Raw genomic sequence first — 11,254 nt, 5'->3', positions numbered from 1 at the left:
CTACGGGCAGTTGAGGCCCTGGGGGATATCAGCTCCTCCCAGCAACAACTCTGCCCCATGGAAGGGGGAGGTCAGGGGACTGTTTCCACTGGACTCCAAGCCCTGCCAGCCCGCTCCCTTCTCCCCTACTTCCTGGGCCAGGAAGACAGAAGGATATAACACCTGCCCATTGAAAAAAAAAAAAAAAGCGCAACCTAAAAGTTGAGAATTATTTGGTAGACTTACTGAGGACTTAAACCTGGGATACAGCTGTGCTGATAGCTCTGAGGGACTGTTCCAAAGACGTAAAGGAGGACCCAGGATATATCAGAGTTCTTGCTGAAATAAAACTATGTAGTTGGACATCCAAAGATTGCTGCTAATCACAAAAAAACAGGCATCTCAAGTTAATGGTTCCAGTGCTTTTCCATGTATGGGAAGATGCAAGAGTCTGGGTTCATTGAAATCATTCCTTTGATCTGCACCTTAACTGTCCAGGGCAGTATTCCGTTTTCCTCTTGTCTAAACCACCAGCGGGGATGGGCAGAATGGCGGGGGTGGGCTGGTGGCATTATGGCCACAACATCCTTTGTTTACTCAGATGTCAGGTGACATTCTTTGTCCGCACACCTCTCGGTTGAATTATGATCTGAACTAAACCTTCAAATAATTCTTGATCTGAAATATGAACTAAAAAAGCTAAAGTCACTAATCACGTGAGTTTTTCCAATGTCTCTTTTTAACAGGGTTAGTGAATATGCCCTACGAGGCTGTGAGAGGGGTTTTTGGTCTCGAGATGCTCTGCAGGGGGCCTTAAGTGTCCCAGTGTGACTTTAGATCTGAGCATGGGAGTGTGGAGGGTTGAGAGAAGGGACAACCTGAGCAGGATGGGCAGTGGACTCAGGACATGGTTGTTCTTATGCTGGGGAGACCAGCTACTTGGGTCAAGTGATCCAGAAGTTCCAGTATTCCCAAACGTGCCCCCACCAGCCAAGTTACCAAGAGAAGTAAGTCTTCAAGTACAGCATCTCAGGAAGAGGGAAGAGTGACCATTGGCGCTCTGGTGCCAGGGTCTCACCGTGGGTCTTTCCCAGAAGATGAGGTGGGAGGCTTCCCTGAACATCAACCTTGAAGCGGGCAGAGGGTCCTTGGACTTCACAGGTGGACACCACAAGCAGATTAACAGTGGTGGCAGGGCTTGGCCAACACAGAAACCAGGGTCGCCTGCTGCTCAAATATCTCCCTGGGGACCGTCATGAAGTCTCGAATTCCAGCCATTCTCTTGGTCCTAAGAGCTACCAATTTCCCATGAGCTAATTGTCATTACCCTCACCTTACACCTTCTGGAGATGCTACCCAGATGGAGAGCCCAGGAAGAAGCAAAACTAGAAGATGAGCGAGAAAACCGGGAAGAGTCTGTGAAGGAGGTAGATAAGACTAAATCAGGGGGGCGAAGCATGTCAACAAGTCCTCATTCCCCAGCTGTCGGCCCAGGCCCCACTTCTGTGTGATTTGGCATCAACCCACCACCAGAACTGACCCCAGTGGTAACAGTGGAAATGGTACACAAGTCAGAGCGCCCCCTGAACAGCTGGCTCAGTGCCGCACTTAGTCTTCAAGGAGGTAGGATACTGCTGTATCCCTGTTGTCCAGGTCAGCAGACTGAGGCTTGCAGAGGCCGGATGCCTTGCATACAGCCAGCTAGGCAGGTCCTGGGGTGGGGCATCCAGTTCTCTCTGGCCATGAAAATCGTGGTCCATAGTGAGTGCTTGCTGCTCTGTCACTAACTTGCGCATTGCTGGTTGGGTCCCTCTTTGCTTCCTTGGCCTTGGGATGCCTCTGTTTTCTTCATCTCTGTGTCACTTTAGAATCTTGTAGCCATAGTGAGGACTCGGGCTCAGGCATCACCTTTTTCAGGCTTCAAGGCAGCTGTGAAGGGGCAACACAGGACTTGGGAGAACTCGGGGTCTCAAGTGAGCGCAGTAGCCTGGGGGCCTGGAGATGGTCAGGCTTCTTCCTCAGCTGAGAGATGGGCTGGGGGCCCATCGGAACTGGACACAGAATAGAACGAAATTTTATCTTTTATTTCTTACGTTGAATAGTTTCTATGGCTTCTCTGTACTAGTCACTTTTTACCTGGATGAATTTTGCTTCCGTTTGTTTGTTTGCTTGTTTATTTATTTTCCTTCTGAGGGTCAGAGATCTTCTTGGCAAAAGGATTCTCTGTTCCCCCACCCCCTTTCCCTAACCCCTTTGAAACCCAAGCACCCCAGGGAGCTCAGAAATAGTCTGAGTCGAGCTGCAGAGGGTTTGTGCTCTGCTTGAGGACCCAGGGCACCCTTCCAGAAGAATCCAGTCTGTACTTTGTAGGGGGCACAGGCCTTTCCACTGAAGAATCACAGATCTCCATTTCTTCCTTTGGATTTTTTTTTTTTTTTTTTTTTTTTTTTAGCTCCAACTGTGTGCTGGAAATTTCTCTGCTGGACTTCCAGACTTCCACAAAGGCACTCTTGTCTGTGGGCGATTGTCAAAATTAGCGTTCTTAAAGGGAAGACGTTAGAAAACTCTTGTTCTGCCACGGTGATGACGTCACTTCTCCTACATTTGGATGTGACTTTAGAGAACGTATTGAGCCTTTTGGCTCAGAAATGCCTTGGCAGGTCTCACTACTTACAATGGACTAAGGCTGGGTGATCACATAAGTAGCAGAAGCACAATTTTAATGGGTTCCCTTGCCATATTCTGCGTCTTGAGTCCAGAATAGATGGCTTGAAATACAGGAGTGTATTTTCTCACAATTCTGAAGGCTAGAAGTGCAAGATCAAAGTGTTGGTTGCAGGGTTGGTTTCTTCTGCGGTCCCTTTCCTTGACTTGTAGGTAGCTGTGTTTTCCCTGTGTCTTCACACGGTCTTCCTTCAGTGTATGTCTGTGTCCTAATCTCCTCTTCTTATAAGGACACCAGTCTTACTGGGTTAGGACCCACTCTAATGACCTCATTTTAACTTAACTACCCCTTTCATGGCACTATCTCCAAATATAGTCATATTTTGAGTAACGGGTATTAAGTCTTCAACATATGAATTTTTAAGGGACATAACACAGTCTATAACAACCAATAATGTTCAGGTTCCATGCTTCTATTTGTCTATCTTCATATGTGAAAATTGGGCCCATGAGCTTCTGAATACACTCTGTCTGTATTGAACAATCAGGGAGGTTTGGAAGACTTGAAGGTTCAGAAAGTTCAAAGATTGAGGACACCAGTTGGTAAAAGTTCAGGTCAGAAACTGCAATTTTGAAAGGATGTCTTGTGCTGAACTGGGGGACCCCTGCTCGAGGAGAAGTTGTAGAGTGGTTGCCAATTACTTGACATCTGGAAATGTGGCAACAAATAAAGGTAGAGTCTGTGATCACTTGTCCAGATGTATTTTTGGAGGCAACAGATGGTCCAGATTTTGTAGATACGAGACGTGTGGGCTGATTCTACGTAACCTGTTCTCTCTTTGTGTCTTTATCTGAAATATAGACTTTGTCTACTGTAAGACGTTGCCTCATAGAGGTTCAAAGCCCAGACAAATTCCATTTAAAAGAATTATTTCTTTGGGGGGGGTTTTCAAATTTAATTTAAATCTGTCTTGTTTTGAGGTTCTGTTGAAATATTCTGAATATTATATTGACTAATGCATAGATGATTTTGAGCTACCAGTTGGATGAACTGTTGGTGGTTGTGGGCTAAATGGTGAGCTGAGGGGCACGGATGAGAAGTCTGGTGGCTTTGTGGACCTGGCTGTTGGATTGTTGGGTTAGATGTGGGACGAAGAGTTCAGACCTCAGGCTGGAAAGGTAGACAGATTTCTTGAGGGTACATAGGATTAAGCGGAGACACCAGCCAGAATGCTGCTGGGCTATACAGTTGTGTTAATAAAATCAAATTTACCTCCATACTGTCAATACAGATGGAAGGAAACCATCTATATGAAAATACATTGGAACATTATGGCCGGTTAGGATATTTGGGGCTGAAGTTACTAAAATGGGATTGAATCTGGGAGTTTGTTGAGAAAGGCTAGAGTCTTTAGCTGCCTGAGTAAAATCCAAGATGTGGTGCTGAATTTGAAGCACCAGGTAGACTGGATATTCCAAAACCCTTAACGCCTTGGGGAACTTGAGCTGCTGCTGTCTGTGGCTCCTGCTAAAATCATTCAGTAGGGGACTGACCACCTTGAAGTTGCCGATCAGTGATGTTGCACATTCAACATCTTAACCTGCTTCCATGTTTAAATTTCCTTCTTGCCCATGGTTGTCAGCATTCTGGGACTACAAGTCCACATGTAATTGTGTAGACCATACATTTCAGAGCCAAATGCAACATTTGAGTCTCCTCTACAAACAGGCTAGTCAATCCTCCTGAAAGGCAAGCCAGGAGACTGTCACCTGTAACATGCTCCTGGCTACCACAACACCAGATACTTCAGAGCATTTTGCTGTAGGACCTGTAAGACCCAAAGATCAACTTGGTGGCTTTTTGGGCCATTTGAATATTGACTGATTGGACCTATTTGGACAGTGGGCAAGTCTAGGCCTTAACAGAAATAGTGCCTGTCTTTTCAGTCAAACATTTTCCTTTTCCAGGCACCTTGCTGGTCGTGTGGTCAAGGATGATGGCTGGGCAAGGCTGGCACTCCTGATACATTTTTCCCTCTCTCTGCCTCCATGCCCCATCTCATCCTCTTTCCTACATATATATATTTTTTAACATCTCACTTTTATATCTCATTATTCTTATTGTTTTTCTCTTATTTTGTGAAGTTTTCCTATTTTATAAGGTCTGCTTGCCCTGACTTCCTCACGTCCTTCCTTCCAATTCATCTCCTGAGTGTGTGAATGCATGTGCATGTGTGTGAGTGCATGTGAGAGTGTGCATTGCCTCTGCTTTCTGATATCTCTGTAGAGAGAACACCTCTTTCTAGAGGTCTTCCCATGCAGTATCCGAGCTCTTGTCGGTTCTGTCAGGAGTCAGGTGTCTGCCTGTTTAGACCTTCCAGACTCTGGTGAAAGGAGAGGGGAGATTTTAGATTTGTGCGTTTGCTTTGCCGGACAAGATACCGAGCTGTCAGGGCTGTGGGAGGATGTCTACTGAGGGAATTCAGGCTGGAGGTGGCCGCGGGGTAGAGTGCTTTGCCTGGAGCCGAACAGCTGTATGTTTGTAACGCCCTCAGTGTAGCTGGAGACCTGGCCACTTCTATAGTGGATACAGCTGGCTTCTAATTACAAAGTCAGGACCGTTAGGAAAAACCTAATGACTGCAGGTAACAGTAGCCCCTTTCAGGAATTCAGAAACTGTATTTTACACTTCCTTCAGAGAAATATCAAAGTATTATTAAAGGAAGAAAAGGCCAAACTCAGGACACATGGCCTGTAAAGTTGAAATCTATCATCACATGATGAGTACATGTTTCAGGAGTTAGATAGGAAGCATAAAATAATAGGAAATTTGTGTTCTCAGATCAAGAATAACGGGGATATTCATTCACCAATATTACTGAGCACTAACTTAGCACTGAAGATGCTGAGAACACAAGAGTAAACAAAGTGGATGCAAATGTTACTGAGTTACAAATGGAAACTCGTTCTGTTCCCTGCACAACAGGCCAATAAATTGGGAGACGAGGTGCTGGGGCAAGGAATAACGACTTTCTTCGGAAAGCCAGCAGACCAAGAAGGTAGCAGACTAACATCTTGGAGAATCATCTTTCTCAAGTCAGAATTCAGGCTCCTTTTATACTAAAAAGGGGAGAGGGTGTGGTTGGTTGGTGCAAACTTCTTGGTGTCGGAATCCTTTGTTCTTGCAGCCGTCCACGTGGGTCAGGTCATGGTGCCCCTGCAAAACCTCTAACAAAACAAAGGTTATTTTCTGTTCTGCAACTTGTCATCTTTATATAGGCACAAAAGTGTTCATATCCTTAAGGATGAGAGCCTTGAGAACAGGCTCTCCTGTCTATTTCAGGCTGAAGGCAACACTGTTTTCCAAAAGGTGTGGAGCCGGCAAGACTGAGCCTAGAAAACAGGGCACAGGGTTAAAACCACAGGAACAGATCTAATATGCAGTCAGATTTGTTCTCTTCTGTTACAGAAATGCTACCTCATGGAGCTTGTAGAAAGGAAGTTACAAGACTTTCCTAGATAACAAAGGCATTTTAATGGGAAAAATTCCCTAAATTGAAAGTTAAAAAACAGACTTTGAACCACATAACTGTAATGTGACAAAAGATTAGTATCTTTATATATGACTTTTATACATGTGTATGTTTTATAGAGACTGTCATAAACTTTTAGGGAAGGTGTCAAAGTGTTAATACATAAACGATCAAAGGGCTTGAACAAAAGTGAAGCCTCTCAGAAGTTGCTCTCTGCCTTGACCTGTGTACGAGTTGCTGATATTTGGCTTTCGGTTTCTGAAGAGAATAAAATCATTATTCAGAACCCATGGGTGAAACCTCAAATGCCTGGGCCATAAAAAGAGAGGCGAGAAGAGCTGATGGGGGAGGATAGTGGAGGTGGGGTCCTCTGCAGAGCACACTCTCCCCAGGACGGCCCGGCTGGCACTAGCTTTCCCGCCTGCTCTCTCAGCGCCTGCATCTGGCCCCAAGGGACCCCACCCAACAGTGTCCCCATCCCAACCATTTCACCCAGATGAGGAAGCCACAGATCCACATCCTGGGTGGTAAAGGTGCGACCGCCCCTCCCTGGGTCAGCTCTGGTCTATCCCAGAGGTGGCCTGGAGCCCAGTGCTACTGGCAGTTCATCTGGAGCCCAGATATCCTTGGACTTGTGGGCAGTGAGTTCTCTGGGCACCCTCCTGCTTCTTTCCTGGGGGTGGGGGGGGGTGGCTTTGTCAGGCCTCGTGGGCCCCAGGAAAAACCCTCTGCTCCTCCTGCTTGTGGGAGGTTGGCAGAGCTTCTGATTCCGAGGCTGTGTTTCAAACCTGCCAATGTGCTTTCCACTGGCCCTGCCCCTGGAATGTGGCACCCAAGAGTGTGAATCTGGCTTCCTTCACAGGACTCAACAGGCTTCGCCGTGTGTGGGCAGTGCCCAGGCTGGGTGAGCATCCTCCTTAGGATGCCCCTTATCCGCAGGGAACCTCTTCACCTACTCCCTTGTCCTTCTCTCTTACTCTCCCTCTTTGAAGTTAAGGTCTGTGTCCATTCACTCTTGCCTAGCATTTCAGATACAGCTGGTGCTCAGTAATAATAATAAATAATAGTAGCTGCTGTTAATAGAGGAGAACAAATCTGACTCCATATTGGATCTGCTCCTTTAGCTTTAACCACTGTGCTCTGCTTTTCTAGGTTTATTCTTGAGGGCTCTGCACCTTCTATAAATGAATGTTGCCTTTAGCCTGTCTGGTAAACAGGAGAGCCTTTTCCCAAGGCTCTGACCTCTAAGGATATTAACACTTCCGCACTTACATAAAGATAACAAGTTTCAGAATAGAAAATAAGCTTTGTTTTGTTGGAGGTTTTACAGGGGCACCATGACCTCGCCCACGTGGACAGCTGCAGGAACAGAGAATTCCTGCAGCAAGAATTTTGCAACAACCAACCACACCTCCTCCCCTGTTTTTGTTTTGTTTTGTTTTTTAATAAAAGGGGCCTGTATTCTGACTGCAGTAGGATGGCTCTCCAAGACATTAGTCTGCCATCCTTTCGGTCTGCCGGCTTTCCAAATAAAGTCACTATTCCTTGCCCCTTGTCTCCCTACTTATTGGCCTGTCGTGCAGCGAGCAGAACGAGTGTGGACTCGGTAACGCTACTTTCAGTGAACCAGGCGTTGTTTGCTCTGAGTGCTGTATATACGTTAATTCATGTAAGCCTCACAACCACCACAGAAAGATCACTTCCGTCTTATCCTTATTTTATAATTGAGGAACCTGAGGCACAGAGAGGTTGAGTCACCAGACTAGGGTCACAGAGCAGAACCAGTATGCAAACCTAGGCTGTCTGACTCCGCGGTCCCTAGGCTAGGGAGCAGGATGCTGTCTGATCTTTCTCAACACTATGGACCCAGGGAGCGGGGAGGGATAAGCAAGATTCACACTTGGGCCTCCCACTCTCATCCCACTCAGGACCAGCCTCGTGGCCAGAAAATGGGCATTCTAACATCATAGCCAGCAGGTAGAGACAGGGTTTCTAAGGGCAAATCTCATGGCATCAGAATCAACAAAAGTGACAAAAGTACCCTGGATGACTCTAGAAAGTACAATGTCAAGCAAGCCCCAGGTGGCAGCCCTGGAACTCCATCCATCTGTCCCCCACTCCTTGGATGGGGGGGGGTCTGCCACATGGAGACTCTGATATTTTTGCAGGTGACAGCTGCTGCACACGGCTGGCCTCCTCTCTGAGCTCTCAATGTGTTCACTGCAGCATTCTCCTCATCAAGGGAGCAGGTGACACTCTGGAGCTCCCCCGAGATTGGAAAAAGAAGCCAGAGAACAAAGAATGAGAGCAAGGGCAGTAATGGGGAGGACGGGCAGGCTGGTGAGGAGCCATCGGAGGGCTGAGACTGTGTTTATGTCTTGCTTGAACATGACAATGGCCTCGCATGCATGGGTGGTGGGTCAGACTTGGGTGCCATTTGTCCTGAGGCTCACAGGGGACCGGCTGATAAGCGATGAGGGCAGGGGCCATTTGTCTGCCATCCTGTGATGGTGCCACGCCCATGCTGCTTGTCTGAACACGGCGGTCAGCGAGGGGCTTAGGGCTGGGCCCGGGGCTAATTCTTCACCGAGGGTCACACACTGGAGCAAATGAGTCTCTGACACACCACATACCGAAACAAGACCGGGAAAGAAAAAGCTGAGTTGAAACCCAGCGTCCCAGGCCTCCTGGTCACACCCAGCATCCTTGAGCAACGCGGCGCTAGAAACCAGGACGACGGACCGGATGTTTGCTCCTTCCTCCCAGAACAACGCCCACTCCCCCTGCCTGCACCTTTCATTGTCAGAAGCCCCACCCTTCTGTCGTTTCTGTCTCTACCTGCTCGGGGCATTTCTGGCCCAAATCTTGAAGCCTTAACCAGGGGCTGGGTGCTGGCCCCTTGCTGAACCCAAAGGATAGAATCCAGCCCAAGTGAGAGCAGAGGGTCAATCCCTCTTGGTTGGTCACTCTGACTGGACTGGTCCCCATCGCTCTGCTCCTCCCTCCATCTCTCCTCAGCCCTCCTTTAGTGTCTCCTGTCTGTTGGGAATGGGGCTGGTCACTGTGCCTGTTCACTTCCTGAGTGCTCAGCCTTCTGGGGGAATCCAGGTCTCCCCTACAAACTACGAATGAGCATCAGCCCCTGTGGGGCTCTGCTCTGACATCTTCGTATGTCAGGCGCCTCCTGGGATGGAGCACACCTTTCCCTTGACCCACTGAGGACTTCTGGCTCAAGTGTCCAGTTCCTCCCTCAGGGGAAATGTGTCAAGAAGAGGAGGATATTATCCGAGGAAGGGGCTTCTTGGGGCTCACCCTGGGCCAGAAGCTCTCCTCCAACCTCAGGCTCCCCCAGGACACAGAGAGAGACCACAGTGTGTCTGGGTAAAGGGACTGCCACCTTCTTGTGACTGGCCTTGTGAGAAAGGCCATCCTGTAGCCCAGTGTCCAGTTGGTCTGGTTTGGAGTCTTTGGCTGACCTTTGGAACAGTCCAGGGACCTAGTCAGGAAGCAAATGCATCATAAGAAATACTGTCCGATTTCTAAGAGTAAAGAGAACAAACACGGAGTTGGTGCTGGTGCTGACAGCTGTTCCCAGAGGACAGTGGACAGCTGTCATCCTCAGGCTAAAGGCAGCGTTCTTTTACAAAAGGTGCAGAGCCGGCAAGACTGAGCCTAGAAAACAGGGCACAGGGTTAAAGCCAAAGGAACAGATCTCACATGGAGTCTGATTTGTTCTTTTCTGTTACGAGGCCACACTGTGAGCCAGGTGGCCAGCAGGCAGTTGAATTTAACTAGTGAACTTCTTGACCAAGACCACACTGTTTGACCTCAGGCCTCACACCTTCTCTGCCAGAAACTATCCTTATCTCCAGTCATCTCAGTTGGTCAAGAATTCATGGGCAAGAAGTATTAGCTTAATAAGAACAAATCTGACTCCGTATTAGATGTGTTCCTTTAGCTGTAACCCTGTGCTCTGCTTCCTGTGCTGAGTCATGCTGGTTCTGCACCTTTTGTAAAAAAAAAAAAAAAAGAATGTTGCCTATAGCCTGAAACATACAGGAGAGCCCATTCACAAGGCTCTGACCTTTAAAGGTATAAAACTTTCCCATTCATATAGAGATAAAAAGTTGCAGAACAGAGAATAACACTTGTCTTCGGGGTTTACAGGAACATCATGACCTGACCTAGATGGACAGCCGAAAGAACCAAGGATTCTGACATCAAGAAGTTTGCAACAACCAACCACACTCCCTCCCCTTTAGTACAAAAGGAGCCTGAATTCTGACTTGGGGAAGATGGTTCTCCAGGACATTAGTCCCCCACTGTCTCGGTCTCCTGGCTTTCTGAATAAAGTCATTATTCCTTGCCCCAGCACCTCGTCTCCTGATTTACTGGCCTGTCGTGCAGTGAACAGAATGAGTCTGGACTCGGTAACATTAGGAGAAAGGGAGAGGCTTAATGGGCTGAGGAAATAAGAGAATCATAAAATGTACAGCCTTGAGCCACACCTTCCTCCTGGGCATCAGGGCAGAGGGCCGCTTTGGAAGGGAGATCGTACTTTCGCTATTTCCGAAAGTGGGGTGACCATGTGTGTGATAGGGGACCGGGGCAGGACCCAGGGGAACCTATGGAGTCCTTCTCATGAAAACAACTAAACCACATAGTTTTATAATTATAGGTGACCTTTGAATAACATGAGGGTTAGGGATGCTGACCCTAAGCTGTAGTCAAAAAATCTGTCTACAATTTATAGTTGGCCTTCTCTAAACGTGGTCCCTCCCGATCCTTAGCTCCTCCATAGCCACAGTTCCCCATCCATGGATTCAGCCAACTGCTGGTCGTGTAGTAAGTACTATCAAAAACAATCCACTTATGAGTGGACCCATGCAGTTCGAATCCCTGTTGTTCAAGGGTCAATTTTATACTGAAATACAGTTGTAAACCTCTACTAATGTATAGAATAGTGACAGATATGACTCTTTATTAACATATCAGACACCAGGCTCCAGCAGGGGACTGATAAGGACATAATATGGAAGTAGATGATGAGGACAAACAATAGTTGCTACAGATGTCAT

At 47.4% G+C, this 11,254-nt stretch overlaps 1 pseudogene; it reads right to left on the bottom strand.

The window, feature by feature from the left end:
• Positions 1 to 3,922, bottom strand: LOC141575612 (TGF-beta-activated kinase 1 and MAP3K7-binding protein 2-like; annotated as a pseudogene).
• Positions 3,923 to 11,254: the final 7,332 nt, after the last annotated feature.

This window comes from Camelus bactrianus, chromosome 3, assembly GCF_048773025.1.
Source record: "Camelus bactrianus isolate YW-2024 breed Bactrian camel chromosome 3, ASM4877302v1, whole genome shotgun sequence".
Lineage (NCBI taxonomy): Eukaryota > Metazoa > Chordata > Mammalia > Artiodactyla > Camelidae > Camelus > Camelus bactrianus.
The sequence above is the reverse complement of the archived record's forward strand: the minus strand, read 5'-3'. Positions and strand labels throughout refer to the sequence as shown.